The sequence below is a fragment of the Globicephala melas genome, chromosome 8 (assembly GCF_963455315.2).
Source record: "Globicephala melas chromosome 8, mGloMel1.2, whole genome shotgun sequence".
NCBI classification, from domain to species: Eukaryota; Metazoa; Chordata; class Mammalia; order Artiodactyla; family Delphinidae; genus Globicephala; species Globicephala melas.
In genome coordinates, this window is record NC_083321.1 from 3,312,469 (window position 1) to 3,337,992 (window position 25,524).

Genomic DNA, 25,524 nt, shown 5'->3' on the forward strand with positions numbered 1-25,524 from the left:
TTAAGAGAATATTTAATTCCCAACATTTTGGCTAAATATAAGTGTTTCTTACAATAAATCCAACAGTTAAAACCGTTCTATGATATACTGCTTTGAATATGGTAGAAAAAAATTTTACAGAACTTCACAATTATTTTTACTCCTTAAAGAAAAGCCTTTCTCTTTGCTCAAAAGAATTCAACCGAAAAAGTATCAAAGCAAATTTAAACTTAGGAGTTTAGATAAACATTAGACAGGAAATTCCAAAGTTTAGGATTCCAAAAGGCATGTTCACATGCACACTGTGTTTGTGTTATCATTGCAGAAAAAAATTGTGGAGGCTGAATAAATCCCAAATACGTGCAATAAACGATCTACTCTATCACCATGACAGGGACCTAACTGTCAGCATCTGAATTTTTTTCTCTTTAGAAAAAAATGTCTGTTTAAAAAGTGCTGTAAGCCAGTTAAAAGTGACATTCTATTTACTGTAATTAAAGTTTGAAGTATTCTTTGAAACTGAACAGATACAACAATCACTGGAGTATTTTCCGTTTAAAGTGTAAGTCTGCACAATACAGATTTGTATTTCCATTTGACATTTTCTAGGACTGAGACGAGGGAAAATAACATTCAACCACTAAAATCAATTTAAGAACTTGATTTCACATAATGCGTGAAAATGCCGATAATTATCATTTCTGGATCTAGATAACTGGATCAGATTACATGAACCAGACATGACTGATCAACGTCCATGATCAAGAGACTTTCCCGGTGGCGCAGTGGTTAAGAATCCGCCTGCCAATGGACATGGGTTCAAGCCCTGCTCCAGGAAGATCCCACATGCCGCAGAGTAACTAAGCCCACGTGCCACCTACTGAGTCTGTGCTCTAGAGCCCTCGAGCCATAACTACTGAGCCCGTGCGCCACAACTACTGAGCCTGCATTCTAGAGCCCGCAAGCCACACCTACTGAGCCCACGTGCCTAAAGCCAGTGCTCCACAACAAGAGAAGCCACCACGATGAGAAGCTCACGCACTGCAATGAAGAGTAGCCCCCGCTCGCCGCAACTAGAGAAAGCCCGCGTGCAGCACCAAGACTCAACACAGCCAAAAATAAGTAAATAAAAATAAATCAATTTATTAAAAAAAAAAAGTAAGTCCTATGGATCAGATGCAACATTTGGTTCTAGAAGCGATGACCATTCTCTCTTCCCAGACACCAAGGGAAGTGGAAGCAGCAGGGTCTGGCCACTTCCTACCCTCACGTGGTCCCGACACCCTTCCCGTGTTCTTTACCTGACCATCCGTGTTACGGTTCTACATCTTCTATTCTCTATAATCTCCACCAATAGCTCTGTTTTATTTTTAAATTACGTTTCATTATTTTTGCTAACCTGCTGAAACAAGACTAAAGCTTCGCTGGAGGCAAAAAGTATATGTCCTCTTACTGTAGGGACACGGAGTATAATAAAGAATGGAAATGGGGTCTAATTTTTAGCAAACTAAAATGAACACCTGAAAAACTGACTTGCAGAACTGACTTAGTTTATCTTCTGACGGAAGCTATTGATATTTGCCACAGTCTTAGGTTTAAAAGCATGTCAAATTTTGAACTGAAAGAAAATTAGAAGTTTATACATTAAAATGAATCAGCAAATCATATTTGAAACTCTAATGTGTTGATTAAAATATGCTTGGAAAGGTTATGTATAACTATCTACTTATTCTGCGACCTAATGACGGGAGAAGAAGGACAGAGAGACACTTGGAAAAAAGACAAACTTTACACCTGTGCAAAATCTGAGTCATGAGCTCACTAGACATATTTAAAGCCGTGAATGCAATAGCACTGGATTTTCAATTACTGATTATTGCAAGCAACAGAGCAAAATGCATAAGCAGTTCAAAAGTCCCAATATATCTGATTTATTTTTTCTCGTTTCTAAGAATAGATACTGACAAAATTTATGCTCATACTTAGCATTTGGCAATTACGCAATTGAGACTGTATACTCTGAACCTAACAAACATGGTGCAGAGCACTACTGCAATGCGATCTCAATTGGGTTAAAAGCAAACACAAACTTGTATTTCTTTTCTCTCTCTTTTTTTTTTTTTGCGGTACGCGGGCCTCTCACTGTTGTGGCCTCTCCCGTTGCAGAGCACAGGCTCCGGACGCTCAGGCGCAGCGGCCATGGCTCACGGGCCCATCCATTCCGCGGCATGTGGGATCTTCCCGGACCGGGGCAGGAACCCGTGTCCCCTGCATCAGCAGGCGGACTCTCAACCACTGCGCCACCAGGGAAGCCCAAACTTGTATTTCTTATTTAAAATATAGATGGACACCCACCAAACTGCTAATGTAGATTATCCACTATGGATGCGAAAGTGGGCCGGAAATGAGTCTTTCTTTTTAACTTATATTCCTGTTTAATTTCAATTAAGTATGTACTCGTTTTTTGTTTTTTTTTTTTTAAAAAAAAGACCAGGGACTTCCCTGACAGTCCAGTGGTTAGGACTCAGTGCTTTCACTGCCGGGACCCGGGTTCAATCCCTGGTCAGGGAACTAAGATCCCACAAGCCGTGCGGTGCAGCCAAAATAATAATAATAATAAATTTTAAAATTAAAACAAAAAGAATGAAATCATTAGCCCAACTTATTAAAAAAAAAAAGGCCAATCTTCACTTCCTTCTTCCTTTCTAAACAAGGTTAAAACTACAGGGCACGAGCAAATACAGGCCGCCTGCGTGGACGTAAGCTGTCTAGATAATTTCCCCCAAAGTCGCCGTATCTCAATCTCTAATTCTTTCTCCTGCTCTCCCACTCATCACTGCAAGGTGGCCTCAGCCTCCAGCCTCACTGAATGAGCTCTGGCTGACACACCAGCACCACCCCTGTCTCCCACTGAACCCAGTCCAGCTTCAGTGCTCACCTACCCCATCCTATGGGGGAGCTTCTGAACCCTCCCCTTCCCTCTTTCTTCCCCCTTGTCCTGGTCCCTAGTTCTCTGCTCATCTCATAACGGCTGGTGCTCCGGGGGCTCTGTCTGAGGTCCCCTGTTCACCCTACACACCATGCCTGTCTGACCTGTGTCAGGCTTCACCCCCCCGTGCTGGGTCACTGTCCAACTGCCCACCGTGCACCTCCACTCGGCTGTCTTCCAGGACCTCATCATCTTCCTCCCGGCCCCCAGAGTAGAGGAGACCACATGGCCTCCCTCCTTTTCCTCCATGTTTGCCAACTGCTGGGCCTGCTAATTTCGACCTCACACTGGCATCTCCTAGACTGGCCGCTGCCGCCGCCTCCTCCGCCTGGGCTGCCGGCCTCTCTGCGGACCCATTAGGGGTCACTCCGAGCTACCCCTTTCCCCCAACCTCCGGCAGCCGCCAGTCTGCTCGCTGTCTCTAGGCACGTGCCTGTTCTGCACATTCCACACATATGGACTTGGACAATACCTGTCCTCTCGTGTCTGGATTCTGTCACTCAGTGTAACGTTTTCAAGGTTCATCCACGTTGGAGTGTGTGTCAGTGCTTCATTCATTTTTGTGCCTCAATAATAATTCCGTTATGCGGATGCAGCACGGTTTGTCTATCCATTCACTGGTTAGTGGGCATTTGGGTTGCTTGTGCTTTCTAACGATCATGAATCATGCTACTATGAACATTCCTGCACAAGTTTTTATGTGGATCTATACTTTGGTTTTTGGGCATACAGAGCAGTAGACATACTTCTTCACAATGTAAGTGAGTGAATTGTTCCATTTCTGTTTCTAAATTCCAATTTAAATATCCAGCTATCTCAGCCATCACTCCTTTCTTCTTTGGAATGTATTTTCTTTTAGGCAAAAATTGGGATTTCCTCACGGACAGTAATTATAAGTTTTGCTTCACATATTTTTATCTTTCTGCTAAAGAGCAAACCAAAATGTTTTTGGTTGTTATTAGCATTTCAGTATTTAAACACACATAGTTTCTTACAATTAGTCAAGATAATCTGAAAAATAAATGCACATGTGTATTTCAAACCACCTGAATATAAGTATGAATGCATATTTCATATGTTTTAGAAACAAGTGTATAATGTCAGTGAAATATCACAGGCGAAAACATTCTAATTAAATTTAAAAAACTGAGCCTGGGGGTTGAGGGAGAATCAAACCAATGAAGTAAAAAAATCAAGGGCAGAAATCCTTCATTCAAATAGGAATGAGTACCTTCTGAGTTCTAAAACACTGGAAAATAACAAAATGAGAACACAATATGAAGTATGTTAACATCCAGTTTGTATTTATATAATGTTTCAAATTTCCCAATAAAGCCGGTTATGTGGTTTTTAGCACTACTCATGCTTACTAGAGTATAAAGCAGTTTTCATCTTCAAATATTTCATTTCATAGATCTATGCGTGTCCCAAGACATTACTGAATCATAAAGAAACTGTCTTCAGAGTATGAGACCAGAAACTGCCTGTCTGACCTTGACTGTCTAAACCACCATTAGCAACAGCGTAAAGTCCATATTTCCACAGAGATGTTTCTTTTCAGCTGTAACAAACTTTTAAAAAACAGTAATAGCAGCAGCAATGGAAGGGGGCTTAGGACAGAGCTTTTTTAACACAAACCTTCAAAAAATATATATATTTTTGAAACAGTAATAAAGGTATACATAAGAAAAGTCTCCCTTGCAGCCCAGTTTGCTCTTCCACACAACAGGTAATTAAAGTCATGGGTTTCTTGCTTATCTAGAATTGTATATATATATATGCCAATAAATACATCCATTTCCCTTTGCTTTTCTTCGCTTAAGGATATAACCTGAAGATGTTTCCATATCAGTTCATGATGTCCTCTTCCTTTTTTATAGCTGCAATGATTGCACATACCAATGAATTCAAAAGCCCTAATTTATTTTTTATTCACTTGCTGATGGACATTTGTTTGTGTTTCCAATCTTCTGCTATTACAAATAACATGGTAACAAATAATCCTGCGCATATATCATTTTGCATGTGTGCCAAATATATCTGTGGGATAATCTGAGAATTTGAGTCAAAGGATGTTGATCATTTTAAAATATACTGTTAAATTATTCCTCACTGGCCAGCAATGTGTGAAAACATGTTTCCTTATAGTCCCACCATCCTGGGTGTTATTAAACCTCGGTGTCGATTTTTCTTTTTTGGATCCATCCTCCTTCCCTCCTGCCTATCACATCAAAGTCTCCAAAACCTTTTCCTATGCTAGACACCAAATGCAAGCCCGGCACCCGGTGTGAGCAAGAGGTAACACGTTCTCTGGAGCATCCTTCGCTCCCCTGACCCTCTCACGGCTGGGGAATTATGCTGACATTTCTCTTACAAAGAAGGCTCAGCTCGTTCGTGAGGTTATTACACGTCCTCATTTTCTCACCTGACAATCTGTAACACAAACGGCACATTTTCCTTATTTCGGTTACTGTTTTTTATTTTTCTTGGATCAAATACAAGTGAGACTGGTCTGTTTTTTACTTACCCTGATACATCCTGACATCCCTATCCTTTCCTATAGAATGGCCTCTGATCATCATCTCTTACACCGAAACATCCGTTAGCAGGAACACAAACACCTGACTTGTGTCTTCTAGTGCAGTCATGCCCAAACATGTACATAACAAAATACTTCACTGTAAACTGATTTTTAAAATTCACTTTATATTACAATTAGGGTATCGTACTGATTTCTTAAAATCGTGTGTTCAGGTACATTTTAAAAGGGATATAATTTTATGATGGCACAGATTATAATTTAAAATATTGTAAAAAGGAGCTAGTGTATTGCTCTAAGGTACACACCTAGAAACAGACCTGCTGGGTCAAAGGGTTATGTAATTTAATTCTCAATGTTTCTAATGTGATAAACTACAGTGTTCTAAAGAAATATTAGTTTCACTGCTTTTGGCATCTCTTTGTATATTTTATAATTTACAGGGTTTTGATGTCCTGACAAAAAGAAGATCACAACAACTATAACTAAGTCCACTGATGAGGAAGACAGCTTGCACAGGTTCAGCCTGCATGGTCACCTTCACAGTCCTGGGCAAGGTGAGGACTGCACTACTACTTTTTAAACATAAAACATTATTTGCAAAAAAAAAATTTTTTAAGCATTTATTTTGTTCAAATATCACCACAATTTCTCCACTTATAATCTTTGCCTTTTCTTTTTTTTTTTTTTTTGCGGTACACGGGTCTCTCACCGTTATGGCCTCTCCCGTTGCGGAGCACAGGCTCCGGACGCGCAGACTCAGTGGCCATGGCTCATGGGCCCAGCCGCTCCGCGGCATGTGGGATCTTCCCGGACTGGGGCACGAACCCGTGTCCCCTGCATCGGCAGGCGGACTCTCAACCACTGCGCCACCAGGGAAGCCCAGAATCTTTGCCTTTTCTAACCTCCCCATGGCAATAAAGGGCAAATTAAAATATTATGCTATTATATAACAGTAAAAATAATCGCAAACCTATGATTATATACCTGAATATCCAAATTATTTATTTAAATATTACATATATAGCATACATGCCCAAATATAAGGCAATTTCAAGTACAATTCAATCCCCCTGGTTTCCCATTAAGACAACTGCCAGAAGTTTTCCGGCCGCTTTAACAGGCGCTTTCAGGAATGCAGATTAAACAGCCGGCTCTGACTCAGGCTCAGCCCTACACAATTATGAAAATAAATAGACAGAACTACTTACTCTAGCTGCACGCTCAGTTACTATACCTAATATGCTTATGTTCTATCTGCAGTCACATCACATGGACTCAGAACACTTCTGAGAGGTCCTTTAACCATGTTTTCTTCTCTTCGCTGGGACAACAGTGGTTCACCTGCTGGTGAGCCATTTGGGAATCATCGACGCCAACCACCATGTGGGCATCCCCGAGCACCTACGTTAAGAAAACAACATGGCGCGCTCCAGCTGCAGGACACCAGGTGGATCACTGCCCCGTCACTCCCACGGCCGAGCTCCAGATCCTGCTGCAGCCTCCTGGCAATGGTGGCACCATCAGAACATGGCACAGAGAAATGTCTGGGAGTGGTGGGAGGCTGCCATCAGGGTTTTAGGCACGCTGAACTTGAGAAGGAAGCCAATGCCATCCTGGGGGAAGGACAGCACGCCTGAGGAGCATCTCCACTCCTCTGGTGAGACGACATCATGCTGCTCTCCCCGGCTCCGCTCGGGAACTGCCGTACGGTTTACAGCTTAGCAAGTCTCCTGAAAAACCTTATGGTGGTGTGCTCCTGGTTTTTCTGATTTAGTCACAATTTTAGAATATTTTAGGCTTGTCATTAGCTCCTAGTAGCACCTCTATTTTGCAAAAAAAAAACCCAAAAAGCCACAATCAACTCTTTTACATGTGATTAAGCACTCTGTGAAATTACTTCATGACCTTTATTAACTTAGAACACCCTAGATGTGTTAAATTAGGTGTAGGAGCCTTCGGACCCCACCTTCCAGGGCCCTCATAGTATCAGCAAACACAACTGCACAGAAAGGGTTATAAGACAGAACCTCCTCTGTTGCCCTGTGAGACTGCACTGTCGACAGGAAGAGAATTTTCCACCAAATTCCCAGCAGGTACTATTGAAGAGCAGCTCTCTGACACGCAACAGGGTCAGCTAACACTGCACCTGACTCTGCTCTAAAGCTACAATGTGACTCTGAAAGAACTCAAAAAACAATTATGGGGAATCATGGCCGCCTTTTAACAGACACGGAGGACCGCGACTGAAAGCTCACGGCTCAGCGCACAGAAGACCAAGGACAACCGAGCGGGCTGCTTTCCTGATACACCAGACGGAAGACAGGTATCTCGGAGTGAATCAAAGGTCTCGGTATAAAACCATAACTGAAAGTACTTTATTAGGGGCTTCCTCTTGCGGCTCCACTCTGCCTAGTCAATAGAAATACAAGTTTAAGAATGAGTAGTCTCAGAGTATCTACGGCTACGTTTATAGCATTTCCTGAAATTCTGCTGACGAGCCAAAGAAACACAAATGCTGCAGTGTTTCAGGCCACAGAGCAAAGGCTGAAAGTAATAAGTACAAATGAACTTGAAAAAGGCTTCTGATTCTCTGTCATGCAGCTTTCATAACAAGAATGACATTGCCTACTAGAAGACCACAAAGCTGATTGGTGGAAATGATACAGATAAAGGGTTGATTGTCGACAAAATGTCTCGGCTGCCTGCAGATCCGCCCCTCCGCCTGTCCAGAGTCTGCCCGTCCATCACCATCCTCCCCCAGAAGCTGTCAGACAAGCAGCTCTGCTCCTGGTCACCACTTCCCCAGGGCCACACTCTCAAGGTCTTTGTCAACCGTTCTCTTCCCACCCCCGTGCTGAGGACCATCCCCACACTGTGTCAGGGCCGCACCCCGATCGCCGTCCCTCCTTCCCCACCTGCTGACCTGCCGGCCCAGCCCCACACCCTCCCGCAGGCTGAACACAGGGTCGCGCGGGCTGGGCTTGACCACCCATCTCCCGCTTAGGCTCCCCCAGGCCTCTGCCACCGCTTCACTGCACGGACCCCAGTCTACTCGGGGGAAAGACGTGCCCCCTCACTACTGAAACCCCAGCCCCCCAAAGGGTCTAGCAACACACCAGTGATCAGGCAATAGCTTTGTACGGAAACAAATCAGTAACATACTACCTCTGACAGCAAATATTACTACTCTGTAACCTTCTTAACCTTTTGTAGGTCTGTGTATTCATGTCTTGCAAACCAGTCTGACAAGAGCCCCCTGTTACAACAGTTTTACCCTCTAATTTAACAAGAAGACACCTGAGAATGAAACAAAGGCCAGCTACAAAACCATGACTGAAGGTACTTTATTAGGGTTCCTCTGTGGCTCTAGTAAGCTTAGTAGGGTAGGAACACAGGCCTAAGGATGAGTAGCCCTGGAAAACACCAGCTGGACAACACCAGCAATTTCTGAGGTGCTATTCTAAGTACACGTAGATGTAAATATTAATGGCAATAGCGCTATTTTTGTTTGCTGCTTTATGGTTTTCAAAGTATTTTCACATATGTTATCACATTTTATTCTCAACCACCCAGTAAGGTGCTCATAATGACCTCATTTTACAAATTATAATACAGGCCCAGGCAGGTTAGTGAAGTGCAAAGGTCACTCAGTTAATAAGTGGCTTGGGACTGAGAACTCAATACAGACAATATGTTATCTTCAGGGGAAGATAACACAGTAAGTATCAACACCAAGGCCACTGTTAGTAAGCAGAGGATTGAAGACTTGAAACAGGTGGGGAGGGGGGTGGAGAGAAGGAAAGACTGGGTGGACAAGAAAAAAATCACTCAGCAGTTAGTGAAAAGGAAGGGACTGTTACAGTCAACCAATAACTTCACCACCATCACCACGTGGAAAGAAAGAGGGCAGCTACACATCCCCCAGGATATCTTTCTGTGATTTCTTTTGCCCCCCTCAAGGATGGCCTTGATATATACCCAAGCCTACTACTTCATCTGTGTTTTTCTTCAAGCTGATGACATTTTTAAGAGCTGAAGAAAAGTAAAAGGAATAAAAAGTAACACCGGCCCCAGGCATCAGACTCCATCTTCTCCTAGAGATGGGACAGACGCTGAATCCCAGTAGGAATTGGAGGTGTGAGAACAGACCTCACAGGGTTGACCTCGGCCTTGAGACACAGGTGGGGTTTTGAAAAAAGGGAGCGGGAAAGGGACTCCACAAGCAGGGAATTGTGTAGGCCAGGATGTGAGGGAAGGGGAGCAAAAAGACTGGTGTGGCTAGAACGAAGGGGTATTTACAGAGGGAAGCGGTGTGGGAAGGTTGAAGAAAGCCAGATCGTGGAGTTGTGAGTGCCAAACAAAGAGTTTAGGTTTTGCCTCTGCTACCAGGGATGGGCGCCTCAGAAACCTGCGCACAGCAAAGGTTCAGGTTAACCTGGGAGCTGTAAGAAGCGTGCTGGAGGGACTGGAAAGGGGAGAGGGTGCATCACGGAGGCTCGAGGCATGGAGGGGCCAAGCAGCGATACCAGAATACAGGAGAAAATAAAAACAACATTAGGAAAGAAAAACCGAAGCAGCGCTGAGTGGTCCTGGAGGGTGAGAAGGGAAGGAAAGGCGAGGCACGGAAAGCTGGGAGGGGAGGTGGGAGGGGAGGCTGAGCAAGGAGGACGCATGGCGCAACCCTGGATATGAGACGCAGCAGGAGAGCCTGGGTCACATCTAAAGGATGTGACAAAGCTTGGGGCTGGGGCGTGAAAGGTGCCTCACACACTTGGGGATGAAGACACAGCCGTGGCAGCCACCTTCAAAAGGGGGATGCCGAGCCCACAGAAGCGAGCGAATCTGCACGACTACAGAAAAGGGGCAGAAGAAGACTAGGATTTTAATGTATTTCCTAGCCACGAGCACATGACTAGGATAAAATGAAAATAATTATCCAACTATCTTTGGGTAGCAAGTGCTTCCTTTCCCTCAATTCTTTCCACGGAGGTTTTCCAAACATGGAAAAAAAAGAACCTAACACCTGCCAGTGAGCACAGGAAATACACAAAGACGAGAACACGAGCTCCCTCTACATTACTGACAATTTTTAAAGTTACTTTAAATTAGGATTATGTGTGTCAGATTGTTTTTCTGTAGTATTACTATAAAACTTCCAGTGAGAGAATCTTAAGATGAAGTTAACTGAAGCAACACCAAAGCACAGGAAACACGCATTCCAAGTCAACACCAAAGACCTTCATTTCTTCGTTGAGTGCAGTGAAGGCGTCTGAGCAGCAGGGTGGGTGCCAGCCTGGAGGTCACTTACTAAACGGGCTATAGCCTGAGCACCTGCAGGCACACCAGAGAACATCTCACTTCCTGGCAGCACCGGCCCTTTTAATAACAGTCATTAATAGTGAAAACACTATTTCAGCGGGGAAACAAAGAGGACAGCACGGGACACTCAAGGGCTTGCACAAAGCGCGCAGAACCTGCCAGCAGCAACGTGCTCCCGAGCAGCCTCTTCAGTCAGCGTTAAACTTTTTCGGGACCAAGTATTTCTCTGGTTTGCACAAGAAAACCACCTTGGAAAGTACATTCTTTCCAACTTAAAGCCTTTGTTCTAACCACCCACCACTCGCCCCCCATGGACCTTTCTACGCTCAGGTCATGTTCAGGCACCCTGCTACGCAAGCCAAAAGGGCAGCGCTTCTAGTCTGTGGAACTTTCTCCTTGAAATGGAGCACAGATAACCAGGAGCAGGAATAAAACAGCACAAGTCTCTGTGATGCCACAGGAGGCCGCCGGGAGGGGCACCCGACTTCAATCCCTATTTACTGTGTTCTTTTCTCTCTCCAGCAGGTCAGGGCGGAGGAGAGATGGACGTGGCGACTGGCCCTGAAAATCCCAGCCGGGCAGTCTTCGCTGTGTGCCACCTAAGCAAACGCCACGCTGCTTTCTGACACTGTCAACGCGCATGGTCATACTGTCGCCACGTGGCATCTATTTTAGCCACGCAGCCTCGGAGCCCCCTTCCCACGGCTGGGAAGTGGTCTGTCCTTGAGGAACGGCTTGTGACCCAGAGGAGGAGGCAGAAGCACCAGCCCCCTGCGCTCCTGGCCTCTCCCACATCTGGGGACAGCGCAGAACAGCCCCAGGCCCACCAATCACAGGCCTGGAGCCCAGACTCCGAACGGGAAGCCACAAGCGGTGCCCAGAGGTGGTCATGCATCCGAGGGTCCGGGCGATGGTGTGGGCAGTGCGGGTGCAGTTTCCGGACAAGCAGCTTCACCAGAGCCTCGCACAGCAGGACACGGCTCGTGGCCTCCAGGCCCGGCGCCCCCACCTTCCCCGAGACGCTGGGGGCTACTCAGAGTGTGCACAGCCATTTATTTTTCTGCATGGATCACCCAGGCAGTCTGCAACTAAGCCCCCCGCGTTGTTTTCCTCAACGCGGAACTTCACGCATTTTCCTCAGTGAGAAGCATGAATGAGCGTGAGAAACGCCACTGCCTTTCTGACGTCACCCCACCCCGCGGGCACGCTGGATGGGGGCAGAGACTGTTACTCTGTGCATCTTACAGCTGACTTGTTTGAACTTCCTTTTTTTCACTTGCCTCCTTTTTTGCCCTAGTAACTTTGGGAACCCAGAAGGAAGGGACCCCTCATCATCGCCGCACTCCCTGACGCTGCTCAGCGGAACACCGGCTAACGCCTCCCGCTCTGCTCGGAGCCCAGGCACTCTTGGGAGGGCTTCTTGGACACGCTCAGGGTGGCGTCACCGCAGCCTGTGAAGCAGCTCTCAGCGCAGGCGGCAAAGTGAGGGCCCAGCCCCAGAGCCCATGCTCTTAGTTAAGCACGGCCTCCAACTCACACAGTAAGAAAAAGCGGCTCCCTCCACACAGGCAAAAACAAACGCGGTGAAGAAAGTCCTTGCAATTTCCCTCCCATCATCTGATTCCTTGCCCTTCTCACAAAACCTCCATTCTTACACTCGCGGTAGGAATCACATCCCATCCAAATGCACCAGGATGTTTCTCGTTGAGTGGCTAAACGACGCGGCCTCGGCCCGGGGAGAGAGACGTCCGGAGGGGCAGAGCGTCTGCTCAGGACCAGCTGTGCCCCCAGCATCACTCCTCACTCTTCGGCCCCAGCTGCGGTGAAAACCACAGCCAAACGTTGACTTTCCTTCCCACGTACAGTAAAGGGCTGTGCAGGAGTTACAGAACACTGACAGTCACAGTGCCCAAAGGGACATGGAGACCATCTAGCTCCCAGGGCTTCCCAACCGTCCTCCCCGGACCCCCATGTGGCCGCAGGTTCTCGGCACATGAGGCTCTAGGTGGCACTGCGCTCCCTGGGGAGCCAGCCCCTCAGAGACCCTCCCGAGACAGGCTCCTTTCCATAAGGCTTTGAACCACAGGGTCGAGTCCCTTTGCCCCTCCCCATTCTATAGAGATGCGACCAGAGGCTCCAAGAGGTGACCCGGTGACGGAACCAGATCAGAAGCTGTCTCAGGGCTCTGCCGTGCTGCCACCCAGCTACCTGCATCACAGACAGTGACAGAAGACGGGCCTTGCACACCCTGACATGCAAACTGCCGGCTGATCTCTTGCGTTCCAAAGCCACAGCTCTTTCCTTCCTCACTGTTGCAGTGATCCACCCAGACGTGGCGCAGTTCGGTGCATGTGAATCTCACCAGGGGCCGAGAGTTGGCTGAGGAACACGCGCGCTCCGGAGCCGCCGTCCACAGCGCACGTAGACCCCTGGGCACACACTGCGGGCAAGAGCTTCTGGGGAAGGTGATGAGGAACAAAAGAGAAACTCTAAACATCCTGGATTCGTCAAGTGAAAGAGCCACAAGAATAGTCAGAAACAGAATTAGACAAGACATCTGAGAGCGGAGGACTTTAAAGATTCTGGGCACTAGAGGAACCAACTGACGGTGTCAGGAAACCATCGTATTCGCCCCACGAGGCTCCGCAGGGCGGCAGGTGCCGTGGGGACCACTGGAGGGCTCCTGTTCTGGGCGCTGCCTGCCGCCCACAGGCAGAGCCGACGGGGACAGAGACCCTTTGCTGAAGAAGCAAACCCTGGCACTCACAGGACCACCCCCACGGGCATTGGGGGCATCCTGCCGGCCCCATCTCCTCCTGCAGGGAGGAGCCCTGGAGTGAGACTGCCTGGGTGCAAACACTGACCACCACCTGTGATCTATGGGGCTCTGGGGAGCTCCCCAACCTCAGTTTCTTCATCTATAAAATGGGGTACATAATAGCATCCTGCTTTCTAGTACTGTTTAAAGTATACTCTATAGGCGACTTCCCTGGTGGCGCAGTGGTTAAGAATCCGCCTGCCAATGCAGGGGACACAGGTTCGAGCCCTGGTCTGGGAAGATCCCACATGCCGCAGAGCAACTAAGCCCATGCGCCACAACTACTGAGCCTGCGCTCTAGAGCCTGCGAGCCACAACTAGGGAGCCCACGTGCCGCAACTACTGAAGCCTGTGCGCCTAGAGCCCGTGCTCTGCAACAAGAAAAGTCACCGCAGTGAGAAGCCCGTGCACTGCGATGAAGAGTAGCCCCTGCTCGCCGCAACTAGAGAAAGTCCACGTGCAGCAATGAAGACCCAACACAGCCAAAAATAAATAAAGTATACTCTATAGTATCATTATGAGGCCTCAGTGAGATAATTCACATAAAGAGGCTTAGAGGCTATCATATATCACTTATATGCGGAATCTAAAAAAAAATGATACAGGAATCTCTTGGCGGTCCAGTGGTGAGGACTCCGTGCTTCCACTGCAGGGGGCATAGGTTCGATCCCTGGTCGGGGATCTAAGATCCCACAGGCTGCTCGGCGCAGCCCAAAAAAGAAACAAATGAACTTATATGCAAAACAGAAATAGACCCACAGACATAGAAAACAAACTTATGGTTACCAAAGGGCAAGATGGGAGAGGGATAAATTAGGAGTTTGGGATTAACATATACACGCTAGTATATATAAAATAGATAACCAACAAGGACCTACAGTATAGCACAGGGAACTATACTAAATATTTTGTAATAACCTACATGGGAAAAGAATACATATATATATATATATGTAAAACTGAATCATTTTGCTGTACATCTGCAACTAACACAACATTGTAAACCAACTATACTTCACTTAAAAAAAAAAAAAAAGGCTTAGAGGCAAAACATGTTGGCTATTACCTCATTTAATCCCCCTAAACATCCATCCATACAGCCCCTGGCCAGTGCCTAACACACGGCCAACACTAAGTATAATACTTGCTAAATAAAAACAAACAGTTACTGTTCCTCACTGACTGATGACAACGCTGAAGACTCACCTCTGAGGAAACTGACAAAAGTAACGAGGGAAGGAAGGCTGGCCCACAAGTCCGCCGACTCTGCCTGAACAGGCTGCTTTCCTCGAAAATGCACCCACCATGACCTGGGGTCCATGGTGGGGCAGGCGTGGGATGGAATCTACCCAGAGAGACAGGCCCGCGAGTGAGAGATGCGGGGCACTCCCGCAGGCCTGCTTTAAGCTCTTCGTTTAAGTCACCGTCGGCTTGAGGAGGGAGCTGCGCTACTGTTTTATAAAATGCCCTCGGACAGCGCAGGGGTGAAACGCCAGTGTGCTGACAGTCCCCCGTCAGCATGTGTCTGCGGTGGAGGGAAAGGAGCTGAGCCACAAAGCAGCAAAGTGCTATACACAACTTCTTTAACCCTTGGCCTCAACTGGATTTCACACTTGGTCACAAATAAAGTCCTTTAGATTTTAATTTGCATGAAAACAAATACCACATCAGACTATTCAAATTAATACTCAGACTATTTGAAATACTCTTCCCCTGCCACATCTGTTTCTGTTTTGGGGTACAGAGGATGCCTGACCTTACCTGGCATTCACGTTCTCCCATGAAAGACTGTCAAGGTGGGGAGAAGAGCGGGCCCTAGCTTCTAACAGCGCCTTCCGATTTCAAGAGAGATCAACGGCTCAGAAATATCGACTAGTCTCAAGTAGAGCTTAAACGTTTACCCCGACATGCCACACGCGAGACCAGTGGCTGTGTTACTGCTGACAAGGGCTTAAAATTACACAGGCAGAAGGGATAATTAGCCTATTTGCAAAGCAGAAAAACTTGGAAATGCAGGATATGCTTTAAGCTCCCAAATTTATTTTCAGAGCAAAATGAAATTTCCCCCTCAGAATAACATTGAGACTCTGCAAGCCAAGCGTAAGAACTCTCTGGGTGGACCTTCCCTGCCAAGGACCTGCTATCCAAGCCTGCAGAACTGGGCCAAGAGCTCACTTCCAGCTACAGGGAAAACCTACGAAGTGGAAACATTTTGTCACTTCTCTAATTAGCATTAGCAAGCAACAAACCTTCAGCTGTGCTTCATTTCTGAGAGTGAAAGGGAACACTTGCTAACTGCTCAGGATAACAGGCAAAACCCAGGACCATCTCAGGCAAACTAGGAGACATGGTCACCCACCTGTGAGGGTTGGGTGGGACAGAGACAGGAGAAGCAAGATTTCTGAGAATGCCTTTTCCTATAGTTCCGATTTTTGAACCATGTAAATGCTTTATGTATTCGAAAAAAATTAACTCCAAAAGAAGAATGCAAACCCTAAAATTAAGAATAAAAAGAGGGCTTCCCTGGTGGCGCAGTGGTTAAGAATCCGCTTGCCAATGCAGGGGATGCGGGTTCAAGCCCTAGTCCGGGAAGATCCCACATGCCGCAGAGCAACTAAGCCCGTTGTGCCACAACTACTAAGTCCACATGCCACAACTACTGGAGCCCGCGTGCCTAGATCCCGTGCTCCGCAACAAGAGAAGCCACTGCAATGAGAAGCCCGCGCACCACAACGAAGAGTAGCCCCCGCTCCCGCAACTAGAGAAAGCCCACACGCAGCAACGAAGACCCAATGCAGCCAAAAATAAATAAATAAAATAAATTTATTAAAAAAAAAAAAACAGAAACAAATGAACTGTATATCAAATTTTATTTGTGCAGCTATGTTACTTCACATTGCTTTAAAACCCATTATTCTAACTATATATTATTTAGATACATTTATTTATTCTAAGACCCCAAAGAATTGCAAAGAAATTATAAAACTTCATACAGTAGGATGATTATAGTAATATGGTATTAAAATGTTGAAAATATTTCATGTATATCATAGGATAAAGAAAATAATGCTAACATCATTAGAAAGCAAAACAGTGTAAGACAAGAATTATAAATAGAAAATAAACTAAGGGGAAAGACTTCATTTTAATTTGTTAAGGAAATACCAATATGAAATCCACGGTTTTTAAAAAATGAATATTTTTGTCTAGCTCTGTTCCCTAGGAGGACCTAAAAGATGCTAACCCCTGTGACATGAGCACACCTGGCCTCCAGATACTGATTTCTAAATACTTCCCCACGAAAAGGAACCAGGGCTCCTCAGAGGAATGATTTCAGATCTGAGGCAGGAAAAACACAAAGTGGGCCTGGGACAAATTTTTGTTCCAGAAAACAAGGAAACATTCAAAGCCTAACAGGGCCTTGGCAAAGGCCACAGGAGCCAATCCAAGGGGGACAATATAAGCATCTAAGGAATAATGATAACTGACTATAATACACCGAATAAATACCAATCCAGTGTCCACAGTGACTGAGAGAGAAAGAGAATAAAAAGGGATGCTCTTGAAAGAGGAGCATCAATTAATAAACAAAGGAGGACCGAGAGTCGGAGAAGTCATCACTCAACTTCCAATGAAAGAAGTGATTTGGCAGGAACGCCAAATGGATGCTAAGGTCCTAGGAAGTCCCCTAGTGACCAGGAAGGTCCCTGGGGAGCAGGAGGAAGTGCAGAGAGAGAGACGAAGAGGGGTCAGAAACCACCGCCTCAGCCCAGTGAGCCCACCTCCCACCACAAGAACGGGACCACCAGAAATCGTTCCCTCTCAAAGTGAGGGCAAAAATGGGGGAAATGAGGTAAGGCTGGGAGGTAAAGTGGGAGACGTTAAACCCCTGTGGGACGCGGACTACACATCATCTATACTTTAAAATGGTTTCTAACTGGTGTATTGCTCTTATAATTTTCTAACCAGTAAAAAATGTAAATCGTATTTAAAGCTGTTATGGTGAATATCATTATGCGTAAGTTTCCTCCAGATAAGAACCATTTCCTTGGGCTTCCCTGGTGGTGCAGTGGATAAGAGTCTGCCTGCCAATGCAGGGGACACAGGTTTGATCCCTGGCCAGGAAGATCCCACATGCCGCGGAGCAACTAAGGCCGTGCGCCACAACTACTGAGCCTGCGCTCTAGAGCCTGCGAGCCACAACTACCGAAGCCCACTAACCTAGAGCCCGTGCTCCACAACAAGAGAAGCCACTGCAATGAGAAGCCCGTGCACCGCAACAAAGAGTAGCCCCAGCTCGCCGCAGCTAGAGAAAGCTCACGCACAGCAATGAAGACCCAATGCAGACAAAAAATAAATAAAAAATAAATTAATTTAATTTAATTTAAAAGAGAAAAGAGCTAAGCCACTGGCCTAACAGCAGGCAGTTACTTTGTAGACAGAAGTAAAATGCAGACCTGTCTAGCTGCAAAATCCATGCTAAAAAATAAATAAATAAATGGAAGAGTAATCTGGAAAAGAAAGAAGAACAGGAGTTTTTTGAGGCTCTTTCTACACAGGGCCAAACTGGCTCTCCAAAAGAGTTAGCTACCAAAGTACTCAGCAGGAGCTAGCGCCAAGAGCTAGCAAGCAGAAGACAGGGTAAGAAGGGCCTTCCTCTCTGACAGAACAGCATATTTACAAAGAAACTGCAGGAAAACAGAACATCTCCTGTGAGGAATGACCTACAACCCAGTATGGCTGGTGCGGGACAGAGAGGTCGCTGGGGCCAACCCCTCCTTGAATCAACCTGGTGGAAGAAGAGGGTCCAGACCTCGCCAGCGGACCTCAGAGGTGGCGTCCGAGAGACAGGAAAGGTGCCTCCTACAGGGCCTGGAGACTGGGAGGGTGAGACGAGTGGTCTCTTGCTTTCTGACCACCTGACTCGGCAGAAAACTGTACCATCTCAGGAGGAGGGACAGACGTGGGGAAGAGCTGGTCTGGGCCCATGCTGAATTCAAGAGGCCCAAAGCCCACCCACATGGAGGTGTGCCAGGCGAGGATGTGTGTGTGCGCTCAAGCAGTAGAGCGGGGAGGACAGAGGGTCGTGGAAGCGTGAGGAAAGCCGCCGGGCCGAGTCCTCCTGTGCAGACACCCAGCACCGGCCGCTGCTTCTGCTGCGGTTCTGTCCACGCGTCAAACTTGGTCAAACTGAACTACACAGAGTCTTTCATTCTATTTCTCTTTGCACAAATAAAGAGATCTTGGGCCACGTGACCCTTCCTACATACTGAGTATTCAGCACCTAGAACAGTGTCTGACACAGAACAGGCGCTCAGTGAATATCAGTGTATACATCATACACATAAGCAGTACGTACACTTCATTAAAATATTACATACATTGTTCTGTGCTTTGTAAGATGGGTGATGTCAAGGGCTTTAAAGCTTTTGCCTAAAGTACTGACTCTACAGCTCAACCCATGTACCCCAATGACTCTCCGCCAGTGGTTTCTTCCCCATCCCTTCTAGCCCCGCCCCACCCATCCTCCACAGCACCAGCATGGCTCTTACAACCTTCAACCAGATGGTGTCAATCCTTCCCCACTGAGGCCAAAACTATCACCACTATCACCACTATGACCACTATCCCACTATGACCACTACGACCACTATCACCCCTATCCCACTCTCACCACTGTGACCACTCTCACCGCTATCTGGAGACGAAATGGCTGCATATAGCTCTGCCTCTGCCGCTGTCTCCCAGGAGCCCAGAACCCGGAACCAACTCAGTCACACGGGGCTCCACGGAGACCGGCGGGCTCTGCTCAACGGTGCAGTGAGTGTGTGCCGAAGAGGGAAGGCGCCCGTGCTCAAGGATACCGTTTCAAAGTAGTACTGAACAGAATTCACTGTCTCAGAAGCCAGAGACACTAGAAATACCCATGGTCTTCGGAGAGGGGTTCTGCCACCTGCACCTGCTGGAAAAGCTCACTGGAAGGGCCCCACCTAAAGTCAAGGGCATCCCTAGACTCCAGCCTGGAAGAGGAGTCACTGAGCTACTTAGACCTCACTCTGATTCTGAGGTCAGTCCTCCCTGCCTGACTCACTCACTTCAGCTCAGCAGCACTGATCCAACCTTGGTAGGGGCACTGACCGTGAACCCCCAGTGGAGTGCTGGACCCCGCTGTGAACTCAGCGGTGCTCGAGACAGGCTGGGGATTCTTCCCACCAGAGCCTCTCAACCTCGGCCCTCGGCTGCCAGGTAACTGGTGCCGTGGAGGGGGCATTGCAGACGTTCAGGGGCATCCCTGCCCGAGCCTTGACGGCCGCAGCCCCTCAGACCCCACTAGGTGTCACCCCTTCCTCCGTCCCGCATCGTCTCCTGTCCCCTCTCACCCTCCTGGCCAGGCTGCGCTTCCACCCTCCTTGCGCTCCGATCCCCCAGCACAGGCTACACTGCTCCCCGCTCAGCCCAAACCTCTGCTGTGACAACCAACACTCCTGACACAGGCAGACTAAGTTGTGATTTTAGGACCTTAGTCCTTAGGGTGTTTGGAGTCCTATATCCACCAGTCTCAGGAATTAGCAGACTCTGGGAGAGATGGCAGCACAGTTTGGGGTTCTGCCCACAATTCAACCTGAACACATTCTCTTTTCTCGGTTCTATGTATTGGAGTTCTCTGAGACGTCTTTTTAAAATCTCAACTGTTGCTTTCAAAAAGACTGTAAAATCGCTACACTCAACTTTAAGAATAAAATCTTCATTTTCAACTTTGAAATGAAATTGAAAGGAAGACTAAAAGCAGTAATTTTTTTAAACACTGAAAAGGAAAACCCACATGTGATCAACTCACAGAACAAAGGTCACATAACCCCTCCCACCTCCTTATCCTCCTCCTCTGCCACCGCCAGCCCGTCATCACCGCCAGGCTGGCACAGGGCAAGGGGAAGAGGGGAGACCAGTGCGGGGCTGGGACAATGGCCGCGAGAGGAGCCAGAGTGCAGGTCCTCTGTCTCCAGGGCGAGTGGGCCGCTTGCTCCATCCTCTTTCCAAGTTCAAGTGGCCGAGCATGGGCAAACTGGGGATTCTGACTAGAAACGGAATAGTGGGGACTAAGCAAGGACCAGTGGTCCCTGTTCTCCTGCATCAAATAGAGATGATCAAATATATTTACTATTACGTGTTGCTTCAGATGGAGAGAACACACCAGTTACTCCCCCACTTCCAGTTATGTACGTGAGCAGTTTGTAGGTCAGCCCGCCAAGAACTAGAAAAGCTAAATAAAACACATTTTTAAAGTCTGTCTGAAGGCATCGAAGAGGTACTGAGGCAGCCAAAACTGGAGGGTACAAGACTCCAAAGAAAAGGGAAACCCAGTGAGGGAGCGGGAGACTGAGAGGAGCGCTCCCCCCTCGGGGCATCTGCCCATGCTGACTCTGGGAAGAAAACGCAGTGAAAAGGCAAGCAGAGGGTACTAGCTGACAGAGCTCTGGACAGTTCCATAAGGCTGGGAAGACAAACATTCTAGTACAGGCCTGACACGTCAGCCAGGACTTTAGGGACTAAGCTCCCCGAGAAAAGGGGGCACAGAAAATGAGCCCAACACTCCGCTCACACTGGCTGAGCAGCTGAGCTGCAGCAGAACCTCACGGTGCTCAGGACCTGCCAAGGAGGGGCCCTGGGAAGCTTCCAGATGGAGACCCTGCAGGGCTCCACCCTGGGGGGGGCGGGAAGGTGGGTGAAGGCAGCTGAGCCTGAGGCTGACAAGGACTCCCAGCCTCCAGTCACTGAGCCCCCGACTGAACCAAGAGCTGTGACCCTACCCTGGGTCTGCGTCACAGGAGACTCTGAAGGAGGACAGCATCACCCAGAACCGCTACAGTTTTTCACACATAATGTCCAACACTCAACTAAAAAGACAAAAACGGGCGTAACAACGAATAGGACCAGGAGAAAAAAAGAACAGAAATAGAAACAGATCCGGAGGGGGCCCATACACTCGAGCTATCAGACGCAAACTTCAACTGTTCAAGAATGTGCCTGACAGAAGGAGAATTTTCCAGAATTCAAAATGGATTCTAGAACCTGAAAGTAACAGTGATTGAATTTAAGAACTCAATCTATGGGCTTAACATCAAATCAGACACAGCTGAAGAGAGGATCAATGAACTGAAGGATGCATTAGTTTTAAAAAGAAAATAGAAGTTAGAGGAAAAAAGTCTATCCAAGGAGCCCAAAAGACACCGCAGGACACTGTTAAAAAGATCTAGTGTACATATAAATGGGGCTCCTCACAGTGGAGGAGAGACAGGAAGGGGAATGAGAAACACCTATAAAGATAATGGTCAACGTTGGTTAAAGAGTCAAGCCATTGACTCAACAAAGAAAACCACACATTGGTTTTCAGCAGTTCTTCTGGTGTCTAAGGCAAAAAGAAAATGTTAGAGTGCCCAGAGGAAAAACGGCACTGCCTTTAATGGCACAACACTGAGAGCTGACTTTTCCAGAAAAAGGAAGTCAGAAGATAAGGGATTGGCATCTATAAAATGCTGAAAAACAAATAACCACCAACCTGGAATTCTATACCCAACAAAAACATTCTTCAAAAGTGAAGGCAAGGGCTTCCCTGGTGGCGCAGCAGTTGAGAGTCCGCCGGCCGATGCAGGGGCGCGGGTTCGTGCCCCGGTCCGGGAAGATCCCACATGCCGCGGAGCGGCTGGGCCCGTGAGCCATGGCCGCTGAGCCTGCGCGTCCGGAGCCTGCGCTCCGCAACGGGAGAGGCCACAACAGTGAGAGGCCCGCGTACGGCAAAAAAAAAAAAAAAAAAAAAAAAAAGTGAAGGCAAAATAGGGGCTTCCCTGGTGGCGCAGTGGTTAAGAATCCGCCTGCCAATGCAGGGGACACGGGTTCGAGCCCTGGTCCGGGAAGATCCCACATGCCGTGGAACAACAAAGCCCATGCGCCACAACTACTGAGTCTGTGAGCCACAACTACTGAAGCCCTCACGCCTAGGGCCCGTGCTCCACAACAGGAGAAGCCACCACAATGAGGAGCCTGTGCACCACGGGGAAGAGTAGCCCCCGCTCGCTGCAACTAGAGAAAGCCTGCGTGCAGCAACAAAGACCCAATACAACCAAAAATAAAAATAAATAAATTTATTTTTTAAAAGTGAAGGCAAAATAAAGCCGTTTCAGGCAAATGAAAATGAGACAACTCATCACCCACAGACATGAACTAAAAAAATATTGAAGTAGTTCTTCGAGAAAAAGAAGTCTCTGACAGAAATATGAAAAAACAAGTGAAAAGCAACCTATGAGAATAAATCACAATATTAACTGTACAAAACAATGATGATAATGCCAAAAATATATCTAAAATTTTAAAGTATCATAGCAGTGACACAGGAGGTGGGAGGGCGTTCAGGGCAGTTTGAGTATCAAAGCAAACAGCAGTGTCGGGGGGCAGTAAAGGCAGGCACGAACCTAGGCTGAACTGTAAAACACGCCCTGTGTCTGCGACTGTATATCCGACAACCGACACAGGAACACAGAGTTAAAAACACTTCATACTTCTCAAAGAAGGTAAGAGAGAAAGGACACAGAATAGGTGGGACAAACAGAACACAAATAGTAACACTGTACCTATAAACTGAAAGACTGCAATTACATTTAAATAGAGCAAATACTCTAATTAAAAGATAAGAACTAAAAAAAAAAAAAAAAGATAAGAACTATCAAACTGATTAAAATAAAAACTACACACTATTCACAGAGGTACATGTTAAGATATAAAATCACAATCAGGCGAAAGGAAAAGATACCCAGGCAAACACGGACAGGAAACTGATGTGCAGATATCACTGTCAAATAGTGTCTGAAGTAAGAAGCGTTACTAGAGATAAAAAGGAAAATTTCATAATGATACAAGTTCAATCTAGCGAGGAGAATTCTAAATTCGAATGTACCTAATAACATAATCTCAAAATATCAACACATAAAAACGGAGAGAAGTAGAAAAGGAGAAACAGCCAAATTCATCATCACAGTGGGAGCCTTTAATGCATCTCTCAGTGGAAGGGGGCTGTCCAGTATGCAGTCACGTGCAGCTATGAGGCAGTGATGCTGGAAGCGTGGCCGCTCCACACTGAGATGTGCTGCAAGCAGGAAACGCACAGCGGATTTTAAAGACTTAGTACAAAAAAAAGAGCGTAAAATATTTCATTCGTTTTCTTATGTTGATTACACACTGAAATGATAATATTTTGGGTATCTGTGCTAAATAAAATATACTAAACTTAATTCCACCTATTTCTACTTTATTTAACGTGGCTACCAGAATCTGAATTCCATGACTAACAAACCTGACCTGACCGATACACACAGAAGACCGCGTTCCCGCGGATATGCATTGCTTTCAAGTGCCCAAGGAACACTTAACAAAATGAATGTGTACTGGGCCATTGGGAAAGCTCAACTCATTTCAAAGGATTGAAATAATGCAGGGTATCTTGAGGGATTGCAGCAGATAGACAGTTTATGCCCCCTCAAAATTCATCCCCCCCAAGGCGATGGTATTAGGAGGCACGGACTCTGCGAGGGATTAGGTCCTAAGTGCAATGAGCTCCCTTGCCCCCGTCCGCCCGGGGAGGACAGTGAGAAGAAGCTGGACATCTAGGGACCAGGAAACAGGACTCACCAAACATGGAATCTGCCGGCACCTTGATCTTGGGACTTCCCAGCCTCCAGTACTATGAGAAATAAATTTCTATTGTTTATAAGTCAGCTAGTCTATGGTATTTTATAACAACAGCCCAAAAAGACTAAGATAGGGATCTTCATGGAATTAAGCTAGAAATCAACAAAAAGATAAGGAGAAAAGCCTCCCCAAACACTGGGAAGTTAAACGACACACTTCTTCAAAATTTTTTTAAATAATAATTTTTAAAAACACAATGAAAATTAGAAAATACTTTTACATAAAAGACAAATGAAAGTTTGGCTTATTCAAATTTGTGGGATGCAGCTAATGGTGTTTAGAGGGTAACTTACAGCCTTAAACACATGTACTGGAAAAGAAAGAAGGCTAAAAATCAATTAAGCATCTATCCCAAGAAACCAGAGAAAAGAATAGCAAACGAAACACAAAGCAAATGGAAGGAAAAGGAGCACAAAATAAGGAAATAGAGAACAAATATGAAATTAAAAAAAAAATCAATAAAGCCAAAAGTTGGTTCTTTGAAAGGACTGATAAAATTGATAAACCCCTAGAGAGACTGATTAAGAAAAAGAGACAAAGCACAAATTACCAGTATCAAGTATTTTTTAAAGGGGATATTATGAACCCCTTTACACTTACTAATTGGAAAGTTTGGGTGGCCTGAATAAATTCCTAGCGGGGGAAAATGCTTTACCTAAACAGACACAAGAAGACATATAAAATCAGAAAAATTCTATTTCCATGAAAATAATTAAATCTGAAATTAAAAGCCATCCCTTAATGAAAATCCTACACCAGCTGGTTTTGCCAATCAATTCTTCCAAAAATCTAAGAAAGAAAACACCAATCTCACAGGAACTCTTCTGGGGGTAAAAAAGGAACACTTTCCACCTTGTTTTATGAGACGAGCATAACCTTGATACCAAAACCCAACAAGGACAAGAAGTATAAGAAAGTAAAATTACAGACCTTGAATACAGATGCAATAATCCTAAACAAAATTAACAAATAAAATCCAACCAAAGGAGAATACATCAAGATCAGGTTGGGATTATTCTAGAATCACAAAATTTTTTAAAAAGTTAAATCACCACATAAAAGAAAAATCACTTGGTTGTTTTAAAATTTGCAGAAAATATACTTAAGAAAATTTAATGTAATAATTTTAATTCATGA

The 25,524-nt window shown here is 46.2% G+C and overlaps 1 protein-coding gene across 9 annotated transcripts in view; it reads right to left on the reverse strand.

Annotated features, from left to right (window-relative positions):
* Window positions 1-25,524, reverse strand: part of PPFIA1 (PTPRF interacting protein alpha 1) — a 90,378-nt gene that overhangs the window by 59,271 nt on the left and 5,583 nt on the right. The gene's annotated exons all lie outside the window — the stretch shown is intronic.